The following is a 19,884-nucleotide window of genomic DNA, read 5'->3' on the forward strand; positions in this document are numbered from 1 at the left end:
CCTGCCCCCTTCCGGTCATGTGACCACCTGGTTGTCCTGGCAACCAGGCACCTGAGCTGCCTGGGTGATTGACAGCTCTGCCAATCACCCTCTCAATCACGGAGCACCTCTGTGACTCCGTGACAGTAGTAATTGACTCCATTGGGGGGTGGGGTGTGTGCATGCACACACACGCTATAAGGGGTTTTTTTCTTTAGGCCTGGTCATCTAATTAACTGGCACATTGTTGTGGTAAGCTAATAAACTGGTGCATTGTTGACACCAACATATAAAGATCCTGATTCAGCAAGGTACCTAAAGGTGCAGACAGAAATGACAATTTTCACCCCATCTGACCCCTGAAAGTGCTTTACAGCTGTGACCAAACACAAATGCACAGCTGTAGAGCACTTTAAAAAGGTCCCATTCCATAAAACCCTGAAGCCTCGTTGCATGAGGGCTACCTTCAGTAACTTATGTCTGCACTGCCTCCCAGCCACAGTGTTGTTTTTAGAATGGGAGTGGGGGAAGGGAGCAGATGGAGTTTGGTTTGGGGTTTTCTGAGCTGGTGCTAGAGGGTGGGATGGGTGCGGGGGCTCCAACTCACCCACCCCACCCTCCAGCACCAGCTGGGGAATCCCTAGAATGAGCTTCCCCTGCTCCCTTTCCCCTCTCCTATTCTGAAAACAGTGCCAGGGCTGATGCGGGGGGGGCATTGCTAGGGGAGAGCAGCTTTAGGCTCATAGCAGCTTTAAACAGCAGTGGATTCCCCAACCCCCAGGATGAACAATGAACTTTGTTTGGGTCTAGGGGATCAGTGTCACTCACTCATGGCATTTCCTGAAAAGCGCCATGAGTTACAATGGGGAGTTGCTCTTCTGTCTGCACCTTAAGCGCCTGCCTGTCTTTTACCATGAGTACTCTAGTTGAGGTAAACAGAACCAAAATACTTGAAGTTAGGCACATATTTCAGTACTTTGCTGAATAGGGGCCTAAGTTGTTTTTAATTTCCTTGGCTTGGTTACCTTGACACTTCTCTCAAGGATTAAAATGACTATGACTGATGTATTTTATACAGTTATACAGATAATAGCTGCTTTTTTGTCCTTGGCTGGGAAGCTTTGATGCTGTCATGAGGGACAGAGAGTGTGTGACTTATTTACTAATTATTAACTTGTTTATAATTTGGGTTCATTTTCCACATGAGCTAAGCTCCTTTATGATAAATTCAAACCAAAACCCCAAATCCGATCTGCTAGCTTCAAATCAAAATATGAAGTACAATTATTACCTGCATGTACAAAATAGTGCAGTGGTATGGAGCAGTGTAATTTTTTTTTAATGACCTGGGTTTAAAACCTAACCACAAGGGATGAAAACCTAAAGAAATTCAGCTAATTTTGAAGGACTGCCATGTAAACTTTTTGTCATGAAATCTGCTCTTCCCATGTTTCTGAGGGAAGTTACTTTTGAGAATTTTTTAGAGTATTTAAAGTGCTTCCCATTAGTTTTGCTTATACATTTTGTATCCCTGACTTAAACAGAATTGTCTAGGGAAGTAAAAAGAGTTGGGAATGCCAGCTCCAAAGCATTCACTCCTCTTCTGTCGCTGAATATCTGTGTGGCCTGAGGTACCTTATTTAATATTTCTGCTTTAGCTTCTTGAGAATACTGCTGCATAGCCCACAGAAGTATTGAAAAAAATAATTGGCTAAAATTTGCAGGGAGCTTTGAAGATGGAGGGGGCTGTAAGCACTGTTTATCATTAATATAGATTAGAGCAAACTGTTTGCAGTACAGTACTATGTAGGATCATTCAGTATTGTGCACTGGGGGGGAAGGAACATCACTAGGACTGTAGAATGCATTTAGACAAAATTGTTTCATCTAAATAATTACTCTTTTTAAATGCTGTCCTAAAGGTCCTGATATTTTAGCTCCACAGCTAAACATTAGGGGTGTGCAAAGCTTTGGTCACCAATTCAATTCAGAGAAGATTCGGACCAATTCGGAGGCCAAATTATTGAATCCGAATTGAATTGGGAGATAACCCCCCCCCCCAATCAATTTGGAGCCTCCAAATCAATTCAAAAAAGATTTGGGGATTCAGAAAGCAGTCTTTCAGGGGAACAGAAACTGGGAAGAGGGCAGGAGAGTGGAGTGGGGGAGGGGAAACTGGCACCTGTAGCTGGCCAGTGACTGAGATCTTTCCCTGAGTCCCCTTCCAATCACAGTGCTCTGGGGGAGGGATGTAGAAACAACACATAAGCCTCTGTCTGCAGCTTTTCTGTCCCTTTTGTGAGCTGTTTCTGCTTGAGCAACAGCATCTGAAAGGTACTACTGGACTGGACTGGCTTGGCTTCCTAGTCAGTTTCCTGCTAGTTTCTGTTCGTGGAAAGGATTGGATACAGCTTACTAATTACCCTTGCCTAAAATCCCTCTACTTATCCCTATCCAATCCATTTCTTTCAACTTATTCTTCCGCCAAAATCTCTTACTTGTTCTTGGGTTTTTTCCCCCCACACTTTAAAAGAAAGCTGTGTTTTCCCTGGCAGTGTGATTTCATCACTGGGCAGGAAAGCACATGCATTACACACATTCACATACATACACAGAGAAGAAGAGCTATTAATAGTATTAATTACACATACGTACAGTAATCAGGAAAGAAGATTAGATAGTAGTTACAAAGAAGAAGAGATATTACAGCTGCGTGCGTGCGCACACACACACACACTTTCCAGCACAGGAAAGATTAATATGAAGCATGCTGGAAAGGCCAGGTCTTCTGGCAGGAGAGAGGCTAGAGGAAGTAGGGGGAGAGCTGCAAGTGTCTCCCCCCAATCCTCTTTCCTGGCAGCGATGAGTCTTCTGCTGCCAGTGGGAGCAAGGAGTTGGGAGCAGTACCTGTCCCTGCACCTGCACCACATCCCTTAAAACCAGAAATAGCCACCACCAGCAGAATGACAGTCTCCTCCACTCCAATTTCATCTCCCAGTGTGAGCCTCCTAGTGCCAGAGAAGCAGGGGACCTGTGTGCCCTAGCAAAAGAATTATGAGTTTGTACTCCACACCTCTCAAAGTTCCCCTGGAGCCAAGTCTCGTTCTCAAGAAAGCACCTCAGAGGAGGTTGAGGTAGTGACAGCAAGTGGCTCATCTCAGTCAGCTCCTCCTGTTGTTGTGTCTCAGCCTGCTGAGGAGAGGGATAAGGAAGGATCCCCACCCTCAACCACAAGCAGGGGGGTAGTGTAGTGTAGGATCAGTTTGAGGTGGCAGATGATCCCACGTATGCTATCTGCTAGCACTGCCGAAGACAGATCAGCCAGGGCAAGGAGATGAAACACTTCACTACCATGGCAATGCTGCTGCATCTCAGGAGGCAGCACCCCCCTGCCCTTCTTCCTTCTCAGCCTGGCACCAGTGGGAGTGTGCCCAAAGGGAAGTCCCCCTCTTGTTCCAAAGCCCCCATCCCCATGAAGCAGAGGCAGGCCACCCTGGACTGGTGGGGAAGAGCCACAGACAAAGTGCGGAGCATTGTGAGTGAGGTCACCCAGAGCACTGGGGAGATGCTTGCTCTGGATGGCCAGCTCTTCCCCTTAGTTGAGCTGCCAGGGTTCAGGCAGCTTATGGCGCTTGTGGCCCCATCCTACCAAGTGCCCGTATGTACCACCTTTAGCAAGATGGTGGTGCTCTCCCTGCATGAGGCAAGCAGGGAGTACTTGAGGGAGGAGCTGCGCAAGGCAGGGCTGCAGATAGCCTTGCACTTCACCTCTGACATCCAGAAGGCTATCCATGAGATAGCCTTTCTTGGGGAGGCTGGGATTAGCTGCCCCCTTAACAAAGTGGAGAACCACCCAGATCTTGGTAGTTCTCAAGCTGTTCCTCAAAGCCAAGACCCTCAGTACTAGCACTGCCCTCCTTAGCCAGGATCACCCCGTAGTCAAGGAGCTTGAGAACCAAATGGAGAAGTTCGAGGGAATCAATGTTCCTGGCTGGGGCAAGCTGCTGCCACCAGATGTACAGGCACTGGTGAAGCAGCTGAAGGAGGGCGTCAAAAAATAGCTGGATCCGTTGCGGTCCAGTGTGGTCCACATGCTGGTGGGCATGTGTGACCTGAGGGTGAAAGGGGGCATGTGCACTGGCAGCACCAAAACTCTTGATCACTGGACAGAGGTGCTGGTGAACTGAGTGCAGGAAGCAGAAGGGCAGAGGCAAGGGGATGTGGGATCCACTTTCCCGTGCCAGCACTCCCAGCACCAGCCAATCTCCTCCACGCCAGCTGCTGCCAATGTGGGCCAAGATCATAGCTTCAATGTTGGGGTCCAGAGGCACCAGACCCCTGCCTCAGCCAGGTAGCACCATGGCTTTGGTGGCTGCCTATCTTGCTGAGGATGTGGAGCTACTGAACTGTGACCCCCTTGACCTATTGGGCAACCCGCAGCCAGATGTGGCAGGATCTGGCCACTGTTGCCCGGGAATACCTGTTCTGTCCACCAACCAGTGTTCCGAGCAAGATGATGTTCAGCATTGCTGGGGATGTGATATCTCACCACACCTTCTTGGATGTGTGCTGGGGTTCCCCAGGCTGCTGGGGTTCCCCAAGCTCCACCAGCAGATGGAGTGCCACCCTCCTCACTCCATCCACACCTATTTGCTTTTAAAAATATTTTAAACCATTTAATGCCCTGCTCCCAGAGCTGGAGGCAGCAGTCACTGCATCACCAGCCAGCAGGGAAGAACATGTTCCTGCTGAGCTCCTGTGCCAGTAAGAACTTGGAGGTATGGACTGGGGCTATGGTGAAGGAAGAGGCCCCAGGTCCTGGGCATGACCACTAAAACTGCACTCTGCCAGGTTGGGAGGCCTGGTGGGACTGCCAGCTGTGTGGCAGCCCCAGGGAATGCCACAACTAAGGATTTCCCTGGTGAAAGGCAGGTAGGAAGTGCCTTAAAGCCTCCACTCACCACACACATGCACAGTTCTGCCCAGGGAAAGCCCAGACCCCTAAGATCTTTGAGAGGTCTGCTGGTTGCAGTGGAGTTGTGAGGCTCTAGGTGAGCTTGCTGCCTGGGATGCCATCTGTGAGGCATGGGCTTTCAGGTTTAAAATCCTTCATCAGGCAGAGGAAGGAGGATGTAGCAGGTAAAAATGAAGAGGTACCTGCTACCTGGGGAGTCAGATGTCAGGCAGGATGTAGTGTGTCATAAATCCAATGTCTATACTGAGTCCATGAGTTATATATCTAGGAGACTGATGAAGTGAAGTTCATAGGCCCGTCTGTGAAAAGTGGTACAGCAGGTACCTCTCCACTTTTACCTGCTACATCCCCCTTCTCCTCTACCCCCGCCTGTCTCTCTTACCCCCGACTCCTCCATTTCCATTTTTACTGAGTGGCTTCCTTGCCTGCATTGCATGTCAGCCTCTGGCTTCTTTACTATTCCTTCCATCCAGGAAGAGCGCATACACCAATTAGATGCTTCTTCAGCCTGATGAAGGGTTTTTAAACCCAAAAGCTTACAAAGAAGAATTTCTCCAACTATTCAGTTGGTCTAATAAAACATATCAGATTGACTCTAAGAACCTTGCCTGGGCTATGTCCTTAGACTAACATGGCTACAACCTACACCCCTTAACACACACAAGTGACACAAGTTTTGCTTTCAGCAGTTTGAGGTGGAGTTTCACAGAAACCCCTGTACCACTCTGTCTGAAACCTGGCAGGCCTCCCTCATGCCTGCATGAAGGGTGATGTATTGTGGCAGGACAGAGCGGTCATTTAATACCTCACTCTAAGAATTGGAGGCGACAGTTTAATTTCTCACCAGCCAGCAGGGGAAGAGCATGTCCTTGCTGAGCTCCCATGCCAGGAAGAACTTGGAGGTATAAGGGCTGGGGCTGTATGCGGAGGAGGAGTCCCCACATCATCCTGGACATGACCTAAAACTATACCCTGCCAGGGTAGGGAGGCCTGGGTGGGACTGCTGGTATAGTGGCAGCCCCAGGAAATAGCAGGACTGTGAACCTCCCTGGTGAAAGGCGGGTAGGAGCAGGAGGCACCTGATAACCTCCAGCTACCTCACAGTCCTGGCTGGGGACAGTCCTGGCTGGGGAAAGCCCAGACCTGTAAGATCTTTGAGAGGCCTGGTTGCTGTAGAGTTGTGAGGGTGAGAATAGAGGCTACCATCCCTGCAGTTTTTATTCTGCTGCGCCTTAACACACACACACAGTCACATGTCATGAGTTTTGCTTGTCAGAGCTTCTGGCAGGTTTGGCCAACAAAGTAGTTAGTCCAGGCTAGGCTGACTTAGGGCCCCTGACACTTAGACTGAATATTTCACAAGCTTTAAAATAGTGTTGGAGTGATTATTGTAGCTGTGAAGATTCAGGAAAAATGAGGGACAAGGATTTCTTAGGGTGATATTTTTTATTGGATCCACTGTGGAGAACATAGAGAAGCTTTCAGGTGGCACTTGCAACCTGAGAGAGCTGAGGAAGGGTACACTGGCACATGAAAGCTTATCTGTGTCCCTCCCAACTATACAGAGGGTAAAATAGAAGATGTCACCCAATCCTTGCCTCTCACTAGCTTTAACTGTTTTTTTCTCACAGCACTTCTGTGAGCTAGGCAGGTACAATTATCTCCATTGAAATTAATCTGTCTAATTCAAGAAGCAAAAAATTGCCTACTATGAATAAAGGTAGCCTACTGATTTCAGTTTGGTTAAAATCCCCTTGATCCTCTTTTTTGAGAGAGGGAAGACAGTGTTACCAGATTTCCATTCTTTATACAGGTTTCCCTTGTTTTATGCAGGTTCTGTATATGCGAATTAGCTCTTATGCGATGACCCTTTTTACACCCAAAATTTGATATATGCAAGGTAAATTCGTTATATGTGAGGTAAGGCTCTCGGGGAAGGGGCAGGGAGCGGGGTGCAGCACAGCCTAGCAGCTCTAGGCATGTGGTGTTGGCTGCTCCCAGGGCTGCAGCAGGGAGCAAAATGGAGGGAACTGTCACTGGGTGTAGGTTGCAGGATGGGAGGGTCACAACTCTTGCTGCACCATGCACCCCGGGAGGGCTGTGGGCTGGGGGGCGCCCCCCAGATGTGCACATGGGACAAGAGCAGGCTGCTGCTGTGGGCTGGGGCCAGCAGTGGCACTGGACTCTTCCTGGTGCTCGGGGTGGGGTGGTGGCGGTGCTGAGAAGGAAGGTTGGGGTGGCTGCAGCCCCCCCCTCCCAGTGTGGTCACTGCCTGCCCCAAGTACTTGGAAGAGCCAGTGCTGCCACCAGCCTCAGCATGCAATGGCAGTCTGCTCTCATCTTGCATGCAGATCTGGGGGCACATGCCCCCCCAGAAGAGCCCAGTGCAGCCCCCAAGCCTGCAGCCCTCCCGGGGTGCACACAGCAGCAAGAGCCATGTCCCCATGCCCCACACCCACTGACAGTTCCCTCTGCTTTGCTCCCTACTGCAGCCCTGGGAGCAGCCACCACCCCCTGCCTGCTGCCACAGGGCTGCACCATGCACCTCCCCCCACCCTTCCCTAGCCCCAGCCTCCCTCCCTCACCACTGGGAATGTATCCCTATTTGTTACCTTATAAACTGGATTCCCTTTATGCAAATTTGAGTTATGCACAGTTTTCTGGGAACGCATGTACCACATAAAGTGAGGAAAACCTGTACCTTCATCATTTTGTAAATGAATGTTGTGTCCCCTCTTGCTCATCTCTTGTAAAAAAACAAAACAAAAACCCACCAACAAAATCAACCTCCCCCCATCCCCCCCCCCAAATAACCAAACCCATTCCAGATTTTTTAATCACTCTTTTCCGAGGTCAGAGTTTTCTATACCTTCAAACAAAATGCCCACCAACACACCATTCTATTTCTATTAATCTAGAGCCTGGGTTATCAGGATAAATCATAGTATTACCTCCCCAGGGGTTCCCAGTATGCCCTATATACTCTGTTTTTCTTCAGCAGCTTGGGCAGGGACTGTATGTATTGTGTCATCTACAGCACAAAGCGTGTTGTCAACACTTACAAATTAAACCTTAGATCAGGGATCAGCAAGGCTTTTGGGCTGAGTGCCAAAAAACCCCACAACCTCAACTTGGAAAATGCTGGTGCTCTAGAGTCAGATGACAGGAAAGTCATGAGGGACCCAATCCTTGTTGTGGCAGTGTAGCCCTAGCCCCTTCCCTGCCATGCTCCCTGAGGCATGTGTGCAGCCACTGCCAGCAACATGCTGGGCCAGGACTCCAGGCCCTATTGCAGTGGCTTACAGCTGCCTGCTGTAAGCAGCCGGGGCTCTGGATAGGCCCCTGCCACCTCTCACAGAGCCCAAGCTGCTCACAGCAGGGCTTGTAGCCTCCCCACAGCCTGGACTCTATGGCCAGTGGCAGGGACCTGCCCAGAGCTGGGGCTGGCTGTGGCATGCTGAGCAAAATGGCTCCATGTGCCATGCTCTGGCATATGTGCTCAAGGTTGCTGACCCCTACCTTAGATAGTTCACTTGATTGTATGGGGACTGGTTTTTTCTCCTTGTAATCTTGTCCTGGCCAATTGATTGCTTCAAAACATGTAAGTCTCCTTAGGAAACCATTTTTTAAAACATTTTTCATATTTTCCTCCCTTACCTTAGCTCCAGACTTATTATGATGATGAATAAGCATGGCAGGACAATTTGCTCTGATAAAACAATGTGGCAGATGCACAGAATACATGGGAAGGGGATATATGCAGTTCATGGGCAGATCTAGGATTCTGAAAAGTGGGGTACATCATTCCCTAACACAACATCTATTTTTGTTCAAGTAAGAAGAAACTAGGTTTGCTGACATGCTAGGGGCCTAGGGCTATGTTACTCCATATGATCCAGGCAAAAACAAATATAATTGGAAGGGGGTGGGAGGGCAGAAACAAACAGTTAGGGTTGGGGGAGAACTTGTTTCAGCTGCTGGCAGCACCCTTTTGCTACCTAGGGAAACCAACCAATCACCCATGTCCAGCTTTACGGTATCTGGTTGTGCTTCTCGTTCAGCCTCCCACAGCCTCCATCATCTGGAAAGGGTCACTGAAGTAACTTACCTCTCCACTTCACCTTCTCTCCTACATCTGACTGCAGCACCACTGCATAGCTCAGCCTGATTTTAGCCCCGCCTCTCCCTTCCCTGTCTTTAATTTGTTGTGGGTTCAAAACCCGTAGGAACAAAGCCCCCAGTACAGGTTCCTAGGTAGAAGCACATCTTCACTGATCATGCTGAGGGGTGAGCAGAGGAACATTACAAGGAGTAGACAACAGACAGGATAGTTGTAGAAGGGCTAGCTTGATTAGAGGAAGATCAAGGGTTGTGAACACCTATGGAGTGAAGAGATTAGCAGAAATCGAGTAGGGAATAATAAACCATTAACTCAGTTAACTCCTTCATCTCCCCCAGAGTAGAAATACCCTGTCCTTGTCAGGCAGTTTATTTTAAACTTTCATTGGAGCAGGAATCAACGTAGGGTGCGACTCCACCCTCAAAACTCCCTTTGGAGCCTGCCCATCCCCTTCCCCCTGATGCTGGCAATATCATGTTCTGAACTGGGAAATAATGGGATACACTTAGCAACCAGAGTGCATGAAAGTAACTTGGTATATCTGTGGAACAGGGCTTTCGTAATGAAACTGTATTGTGGTTGAGGACCTTATCTTGCAAAATACTGAGAGCTCTCAACTTGCATCTACAGCATCCAGGGTATCACTGGAAACTCAGGAAGCTCAGGCCCTCAGAATAGGTATGTGTATGAACATTGTGGATCCCAGCTATGTCAAATAAGTTAAAACAGACTAGCTTTTAGCTAAATAAAAAAATAAGAGTATGGAAGTTCATACACCATTAAAGATGGAAACATTTTCTGCTTGGATGAAAATAACATTCTGTGCTCAAACTGTGCATATTCAATAAGCCTCCCACATCTGTTGATCATTTTTTTTCCTCTCCATTTCTGCACCAAGGGGTGCACACACTTAAAAGGGCTGTATCATTCAATCCATACAACCATACTCCTGCTCCAACAAGTAAATTATAATTCACAGAAAAACAAGTTAGCAAATCTGAAATACTCCAATTTGCTGGCATATCAGAAGTCACAAATGCTACACAGGAAGATTCCTGTGATCTGCAACTTATGGGCTGTATCCTGTGAACGAGAGGAGAAAATACAAAAGGCGTTGTTTCTTAAGATGCAATTTGCTAAAACTTGACTTTACTCTTACTGTTTCTTTTTGCTACATTTTCACTTTAACTCTCTGGGGAGGGGATAAATGTGTGTGGTTCAGAATGTAATTGTACTTATCTCAGCTACAAAATTATTTATAAAGTATGACAGATAACTTTCTTACCCCTCTTTTCCTCCCTTGGGGGTCTCAAGCTCAAAGAGTCACTTTTGTGAGATTTTTTTTCTCTTTTTATCAAGTGGGAAAAGAACAAATAAATAAATCACCATCAGGAACACAGACATAATAGAAGTATAAAATGAAAAGACTGATGACATCATCCTGTCTGTCTCCTTTCTACCACCAGATTCTCCTCTAGAGTCCAGTCTAGCTTTAAACAACCCAAGTGCCAGAACTTCCAATTCTTCAGTTGGCAGATTATTATACAAAAGGAGACTCACCTCTCCACTAGAGAATTAATCAAGCCTATAGAACAAAGAGCCTGATTAAAACATGTATGTTCTCTAACTCTTTTCAAACAAATTGAAGAATATTCTGTTCCTTTGTCTGTACCTGATTTTTCTCTCCGACTGCATTCTAACAAAGCACAGTAAATCACTTAACACCTGCAAGGTATTTAGAGACAGAAGTCCTCATTCTCTATCATCCTGTGTTCCATACAAGGGCCAATTTCCCAATGAAACCTGGCCTATTTGTACTAAGGAAACCAGGCCTTCAATGAGTCCTGCTGTGTCTATGTGATGAAGAGCCCATGTAATTATTAAAAGATTTATTTCAGCTTTCAGATATCTGAGAGCAGATATCCTGTCTTCTCATTTTCCAAGGCATCTGATATGTACAAAGGACTAAAGTTTTGTGTTTTAAGAGCCACTACTGATGTTAAGTGTGGAATTGGTAGCTAATTTCACTATCTCTGAGGTCTGGATTTAGATGCAACTTCCTTTGTCCAGTCAACTAAGGGAATAATGTTCTTCGTCTGTGTGGAGCAAGGATGTTTGACCAATGCAATGTAAATTGATGACTACTCTTTATATTTTAGTAATATAATAAGTCATCATAGTTTCATAGTTTCTAGGGTCCAAAGGGACCTGAATAGATCATCAAGTCCAACCCTCTGCCCTGGGCAGGACCGAGTGCTGGGATACCTCAGCCAGATACCTATCCAACCTCCTCTTGAAGACCCACAAGGTAGGGGAGAGTGCCACCTCCTTTGGGAGCCCATTCCAGACTGTGGCTACTCTAACTGTAAAGTAATGCCTCCCAATAACAAGCCTAAACCTGCTCTCAATCAGTCTGTGGCCGTTATTCCTTGTTATCCCAGGTGGTGCCTGGGGGGAACAGAGCCTCACCTGTTTTTTGCTGGTCCTCCTGGTGAGTTTATAGATGGCTACCAGATCCCCTCTCAGTCTTCTCTTGTGGAGGCTGAATAGATTCAGGCCCTTTAGTCTATCTTCATAGGGCCTGGCCTGTTGCCCCCTGACCATGTGAGTGGCCCCTCAAGGTTAGCCACATCTCTCTTGAAGTGTAGTGCCCAGAACTGGACGCAGTACTCCAACTGTGGCCTGACCAGTGCCGCATAGAGGGGGAAGGATCACCTCCCTGGACCTGCTTGTGATGCATCTTTAAAAACATGACAAGGTGTGGTTACAGACCGCTTCCTTGCATTGGCAGCTCATGTCCATCCTGGAGTCAACAATGACTCCAAGATCCCTTTCAGCCACTGTGTTGTTGAGAAGGGTTTTCCCCAGCCTATAGGTGTGTTGCAGGTTCCTTCTCCCTAGATGCAGCACCCTGCACTTGTCTGCATTGAATTCCATCCTATTCTCATCCACCCACTTCTGTAAGCTGTCTAGATCTAGCTGGATTCTGTCCCTCCCCTCCAGTGTGCCCACTTCTCCCCACATCTTTGTGTCATCAGCAGATTTGGACAGCGTGCTTTCCATGATCATCTCCAAGTCACTGATAAAGATTTTGAATAGGACAGGCCTAAGGACTGAGTGCAGGGGAACTCCACTGCCCACATCCCTTCAGGTGGAAAACAACCTGTCTACTACCACTTTCTGGGTGCAATCATCAAGCCAATTTGCTACCCATCTGACTGTGTAGGCATCGATGTTGCAGTTGCCTAGTTTTTTTATGAGAATGGGGTGAGAAACAGTGTCAAAGGCCTTTTTGAAGTCCAGGTAGATTACATCTACCTCAACACCCACATCCAAGGAGTTTGTGTCCCTGGTTGTAAAAGGAAACCAGGTTAGTCAGGCAGGACCTGCCCTCAATGAACCCATGTTGGTTGCCCCTGAGCATTTCCTCCCATGCTGGGCCCTCGCATATGTGCTCCTTGATAATTTTCTCAAAGGTCTTCCCAAGGACCAGGGTGAGACTAACTGGCCTATAGTTACCTAGGTCCTCCTTTCTCCCCTTCTTGTAAATGGGGACCACATTGGCCCTTTTCCAATCCTCTGGGACCTGGCCAGAGCACCATGAGCACTCATACAGCCATGCCAGGGGCCTTGCTATGACCTCTGCCAATTCCCTCAGTACCCTCAGATGAAGGGCATCCAGACCTGCTGATTTATACACATCCAGCCCCTCCAAAAGTTCCCTAACTAGATCATCCCTGACCCTAGGCATGGCATCATGTCCCCTGAGCCTGTCTGTAATCCTAGTGGGGGAATTGTCCTGGTCCCTGCTCAGAAATAGGGACGCAAAGAACTAATTGAAGAGATCTGCTTTTTCCTTTGCTGCAATCACCAGATTGCCAAGCCTGTCCTGTACGGGCCCCACGTTACCTGGTGCCTTTGTCTTACTCCCTATGTATTTGAAAATTATCCTTAATTTTGGTCGCCAGCCCTAGTTCCATCTCTGCCTTGGCCTTCCTAACTGCCTCCCTGCAATCATGAACAACAGAGGTGTAATCCTTCTTGGTGATTGCCCCTTGCTTCCACTGATTGTATGCGACCTTTTTTGCCCTCAGGCCCTCCTGGATACCTTTACTGAGCCAAGGGGGCTTTTTAACACTCTTGCCCACTTTGGTTCGCATTGGGACTGACTCCCTCTGAGCCCAGAGGATTGTCTCCTTAAGGAACAACCACCCGTCCTGTACTCCCATCTCAGTGAGACTCTGAGTTCCCAGTGTCTCTGTCACTAAACTCCTTAGCTCATTGAAGTCAGCCTCCTGAAGTCAAGGACTTTTGCCTTGCTGCTTGCTTTCACCACCCTGCGCTGGATAGTAAATTCCAGCAGACGATGGTCACTAATGCCTAAGTAGTTGAACACCCACAGATCCCTCACCAGGTCATCACCTGTGGCAAGGACCAAGTCCAGCAAGGCATTTCCTAGGGTGTGATGTTGTACCTCCTAGGTTAGGCTGGAGGTCCTGTATGCAGGCTAAAAACCTATGTGAGCATTCAGACCTGGCTGACTGATTCTCCCAGAAGATGTTTGGGTAGTTTAGGTCACCCATGACAACCACATCCCTTGTCCTTACAAACTTCATGAGCTAACCTGAGAATTCCAGGTCCAGCTCGTCCCCCTGGTGAGGCGGTCTTTAGTGGACGCCCACTATCAAGTCCCTTTCCCCACGCCCTGCTTGCATTCTAACCCAGAGCACTTCAGTGAGCCCCTCTTCTGAGCCCATCCTGATCATCAAGAATGTGTACTGCTTTTTAACATAGAGCACTACACCCCATCCATTCGATTCTTCTATTATGTCATCTACTCTTGTGTATTTCAGTTAAATTAAACACTCTCCCCATTTTTCTATCAACATTCCCCTGTTTAAGAACAGGCATGAATCTGTATATTTCAGGAGTGGGCAAAATACTCCAACCCACGAGGCCATTCTATCCGGCCTGCAGGGACCCTAAACAATTTAGAAAATTAATATTTATCTGACCTTGGTTCTTGTCAAAAATGACAGGAACCAAGGGCAGTAGGACCCAGGGGAAGCCCGGCAGGTTCCCACAACAGCAGGGCCCACTTGGCCTGGTCCCCTATCCCCCGCCAGAGGCCCCAGCAGGGGCTTCTGGCCTGGGGAGCATGTGGCTGCCCCAGCAATGCCAGAACCTCAGGTAAGTGGGGGAGGGCAGGGGAGGACCCCGGGCAAGGAGGAAGCCCATGGAAAAGTGGCCTGGGGAAAAGCCGAGTGTGGGGAAAAGTGGCCTTGCTCACCCCATGGCCAGCGCCCTGTGCTGTAGCCTCTCACAGCCCATGTGGGGTTGCCTGTGCCTGCTCCAGACAGCCCCGCACAGGCTGCAAGCGCCTGCAGCAGAGAGCACCTGCCACGGGGTGGGCAAGGAGCTGCTTTTCCCCACGCTCAGCACAAGCTTCTTCCCTGCCAGCGAGCAGGGGTCAGGGCTGTGCGCTGCCCCCTGCCTGTACCACAGGGCTGGGGGGCACTGGGTGTGAGTGGGCATGGGAGCCAGTGGGAACACGGGGCCCTCAACGGTGTCCTGGGGTCAGTGCCGGTGGGGCCCAGAGCAGGGTGGCAGGAGTGCGGGGTCCCAGCCAGCAGGGGCTCTATGAAGCTGGGCCAGCTCCCCCCTCTCCCTGCTGGTGCAGCCTGGCCTGGCTCCACAGACCCCTGCCAGCCTGTACTCTGCTTTGGGTCCCACTGGTGCTGGCCCTAGGACATTGGTCCCAAGATGGTGACCAGGGAGCAGGGCACCTGTCAAGGGGCAGGGATACCCATGCGGCCCGCGACAGTCTGCCAAAACTAGGTGAGCGGCCCTCTGCCTGAAATAATTGCCTGTCCTTGATATATTTAATCCACCAGACATGATATACCTAACACAACCTCAGTATTCTGGGAATTTTCATCACAAGCTTGTGTTCCTAGTAAAGCTCCCAGAGTAACAGAACTATAATCTGTACTATGCTGCTAGGGTGAACTTAACTTTGTTTCCTTCTAGTATTCCCTGAATTTATTGCAGCTCCTGAACTGTGTATAAAATGAGACAAAATCTCATTTCACTCACATAAAATAATAATTGTTCAGTTTCACAGGAATATGGCAGTCCAACATATAGTAGTGCACAATCTCATTCTTTAGTACTATTTACATTTTTAAAGCACACTCATACAAATAATGTATATTGAGGCATTTAAAGTGAATACATTTTAAAGTCTCAAGCAAAAAGCAATCTATCTAGTTAACAGATACTACCTACTCACTTGAAGCTTAATTATATTCTCAGTTCTGATTTACATTTAAATTACAAATTACATTTTGCTAGCATTAATCTACAGTGCTACTTAAAAATACATATTCCATGGTACATGAATAATAATTCAAAACGGGCAGTTCTTGATAGATTACTATGATCTCTCAATAGTGCATGTTTAATATTAATATCTCCATAAAGTTTTCTCCATTTGATTATAACATTTCTTAATGTATAAGACTCATATGTTCTAATCCAAAAATGCTCAGTGACATCAGATCTGCAATATACTTCATCTCCACGTACTTTTTTTGGAAATATGCAGTATAGTCAGCTGGTAAAGCACCTTGTATAGTCATTATTGGAACAGAACAAGGAGATTTCTGTGAACAAAGACAATTATAATAACTTTTTATTATGACTGTGCTAAACCCCATGAGCTGAGGAGGATTGGTTTAGAAGAACAAGTGTTTGTTCAAGGCTCAGTTCAGCAAGGTCCCTCATGATTTGCCTAATTTTAACCTGGTGTATAGTTCCATTTGCTTCACAAGGATTAATCATGTGGAACTAGATATGTTTAGTTTGGAGAAAAGGAGGTGAAGAGATGACATAATAGTGATTTGAGAAGCTGCTGAAAGGAGGATAGACATAAAATTGTTCTCCCTTGTCACAGGGGTTTATAACAGCAAAGAATATTTAAGTTGAACCTCTGGAACAATTTAGTAACTGTGGCAATGGTAGGACACTGGAAAACCTGCCCAGGGATGTTAGGGAATCTTCTTCCATGGAGGCTTTCAGCAGAGATGGAGAGGCATTTGCCTTGGGTGGTTTAGGAACAGTGAATTCTGCAACTGTGCAGGGAGTTGGACTAGATGACACAGGAGGTCATTTCCAGGACTCCCATTCTATTCATTTAAGTGATGCATGCACTTAAGTACCATGCGAAATCAGGTCCTCAATTGTGGTGTCCATTCTTGAGTGAGTTAGCAGTTTGCCTTGTCATGGGCACGTGCAGAACTATGGTTACTGTAGTTTTCATTTTGGTGGTTAATTTTTCTCATAAATCAGTAAAACTGTTTTTTTAAAAGTGCCTTATTACTTCCTTCCCCCCAAAGCAACAGTAAGGGTCATGTTTTGGAGATATCTTCCCTGAGTGAGGAAAAAAAAACTTGTGATACTTTCTACTTCAAGACCTCCTGTCACTTTCCACAAAGATCAGTTATAAGTTTGCTGTGATATCCTGACCAGATGCCAATTCTGGGAGTTATATTCTGCCTACCTAGAATTCTCCCTACAGTTTCAAATGCATGTGATATTTTTTTCTTCACACTCACTTGTGAGAGAAGCAGAGCATCTGAAGTCAGTGGGAGGTGAGGGTGTTCATGAGTATGTGGGATTCAGCTTCAGTCTGGAAATTCAAAAGCATCACAGAGAATTCCTCAGTCAAAAAAATTAGACAAAATGTGTTTTAAGAACATAAGAACATCCACCCTCTGTCAGTGATGCATTTACTGGGTCAGACCATAGGTCTGTCTTGCCTAATATCATATGTCATATGCTGGCAGAGGTTGGATGCTGAAAGGGAGAATGAACTGGGTTTCCCAATCACAGGCCCTGGTTCTTATGGGGGACTTCAGTCACCCTGACATCTGCTAGGAGGGCAATACAGCAGTGTGCAGGCAATCCAAGAAGTTTTTGGAGAGCATTGGAGACAACTTCCTGGTGCAAGTGCTGCAGTGGCCAACTAGAGGATGTGCTCTGCTGTACCTGAGTCTCACAAACAAGGAAGAATTGCGGGGAATGTACTAGTGGCTGGCAACTTGGGCAGCAGTGACCATGAGATGATAGAGTTCAGGATCTTGCAGAAAACAAGAAAGGAGAGCAGCAGAGTAAGGACCCTGGACTTCAGAAAAGCAGACTTCAACTCACTCAGGGAACTCGTGGGCAGGATCCCTTGGGAAACCAGTCTGAAGGGGAGAGGAGTCTAGGAGAGCTGGCTGTACTTTAAAGAAGCCTTACTGAGAGTGCAGGAACAAACTATCCTGATGTGCAGGAAGACCAGCAAGTATGGCAGAAGACCAGCTTGGCTTAGCAGGGAACTCTTCATACTAAACTAAATCCTAAAAAGGAAGCTTATAAGAAGTGGAAACTTGAACAAATATCTAGGGAAGAATATGAAAGTATTGCTTGGGCATGCAGCGATGAAGTCAGGAAGGCCAAAGCACAGTTGAAGCTAGCAAGAGATGTGAAGGGTAACAAGAAGGGTTTCTACAAATATGTCAGTAACAAGAGGAAGGTCAGGGAAAGTGTGGGTCCCTTACTGAATGGGGGAGGCAACCTGGTGACAGAGGATGCAGAAAAGGCCTTTTTTGCCTCAGACTTCACAGAAGGTCAGCTCCCAGACTACTGCACTGGGCAGCACAGTATGGGGAAGAGATAAGCAGCCTTCGGTGGTGAAAGAACAGGTTGGTAACTACTTAGATAAGCTGGATATGTACAAGTCCATGGGGCTGGATGGGATGCACCCAGGGATGCTCAGGGAGTTGGCTGATGTAATTGCAGAATCATTGGCCATCATCTTTGAAAACCCATGGAGATCAGGAGAGGTCCCAGATGATTGGAAAAGGGCAAACATAGTGCCCTATATTTAAGAAAGGGAAAAAGGAGGATCCAGAGAGGATATTTAAGAAAAGGAAAAAGGAGGATCCAGACCAGTCAGCCACACCTCAGTCTCTGGAAAAATCATAAGCAGATACTCAAGGAATTCATTTCTAAGCACTCGGAGGAGAAAAAGGTGATTACAAATAGTCAGCGTGGATTCACCAGGGGCAAGTCATGCCTGACCAACCTTCTGTGATGAGATGACTGCCTGTGTGGATGTGGGGAGACCAGTGGATGTGATGTGCCTTGATTTTAGCCAGGTTTTTGATTTGGTCTCCCACAGCATTCTCACAGGCAAGCTAAGGAAGAGTGGGCTGGATGAATGGACTGTAAGGTAGAAAACTGGCTGGAGCATTGGGCTCAGAGAGTAGCAATCAGTGTGTCAATGTCTACTTGGCAGCCAGTATCAAAGTGTCCAATTTGTCTATGTCTCTCTAAACCCTAGCCCTACACTCCAGGATATCTGTTACTCCCCACAGCTTGGTGTCATCTCTAGACTTGCTAAGGGTGCACTCTATGCTACTCTCCAGGTCACTGATAAAGATATTGAACAAAACCAACCCCAGGACCAACCCCAAGGGCACTCTGCTTGATACCAGCTGCCAACTAGACATAGTCATTGACTGCTACCCTCTGAGCTGAATGAACCAGCCAGTTTCCCACCTTACAGTCCATTCATCCACTTGTACCAGGAAGTTGTCCTCAGCAGTCTCCAGAAACTTCCTGTATTGCTTGCATGCTGCTGTGTTGATTCCTCCTCAAGAAGTCATGTTCATCCACATGATAAATAATGTTTTTATTATTGTTGCCACCAATTTTCCAGGAACAGAAGTTAGGCTTCTTGTCCTGTAGTCCCTGTGCCCCCTCTAGAGCCTTTTTTAAATACTGGATTCACATTGGCAACCATTCACTTCATTGGTACCAAGGCTGTTTTTAACTGCATGCTACAGTTACGAGCTCTGCAATTTCTGATCTGAGCTCCTTCAGATCCCTAAAGTGAATGCCATCAGGTCCTGATCATTTGCTATTGTTTAGCTTATCAGTTTTCTCTACAACCTCATCTATTTTAATTTATAACCATATAATAACTCCCTTAATGGCTGGCTTTTATCAGCAACCATGAGGCTGACAAGGGCCCAAGCAAGGAATAAAACAGTTATCTTGCTCCCGAGGAAGATTCTATCTGTCTGAAACTTCACTGATAAAGAGGAAAAGCCATTACTGACTCAAAGATGCCAAAAAAGAGGGTGACTTAAAGTGGTTTTTTTCTAAATGGATATTCAAGAGCTCACATATTCTAACACTTAGTCCTTCTCTAACAGAAAGAAGAATGAGGCTAGGACTGAAAAATTAAAAAGCAGAAATAAAGGAAAGAGACATATTTATTCCCAGTTACTCACAAAGAGGTTTGACATGTGAAAAGCTAGCACAGTATAGCCAGGCATGAGTGTTCATGTCTTATCTTTTATTTTTCCTTGTAATAAAACTTTCTGGTTGTGTAAATGCTGTATTTTATTACATGTTTCTTTGGCTGTAGAGATTTTTGGTGGACAAAGGTCTGCCTTGCAAATCATCTTTATTATGAACAGAGCCATCCAGCCCTTCCAGCAGACATAAAAGTGTTTGAAACAAAGAACCCAAGAAATAGTCAGATACATATTTTTCCCCTCCAGTACAAACTTGGGAGAATAAAAATCATTAGTATTTATGTAGCACTTTGCAAAGTACTATTTAATCCTTTCAGCACCTCACTCAGATCATTAGCTCAGAACCAGACTGATTTATTCAGACCTCTAGAGAAGGCTGCTGGCAGAGGCAAGATTAGAACTTAACACATCTTGACTCCCACCCCTGAATTCAGTCCTGC

The sequence above is a fragment of the Crocodylus porosus genome, unplaced genomic scaffold (assembly GCF_001723895.1).
Source record: "Crocodylus porosus isolate Cpor-Errol unplaced genomic scaffold, CroPor_comp1, whole genome shotgun sequence".
NCBI classification, from domain to species: Eukaryota; Metazoa; Chordata; order Crocodylia; family Crocodylidae; genus Crocodylus; species Crocodylus porosus.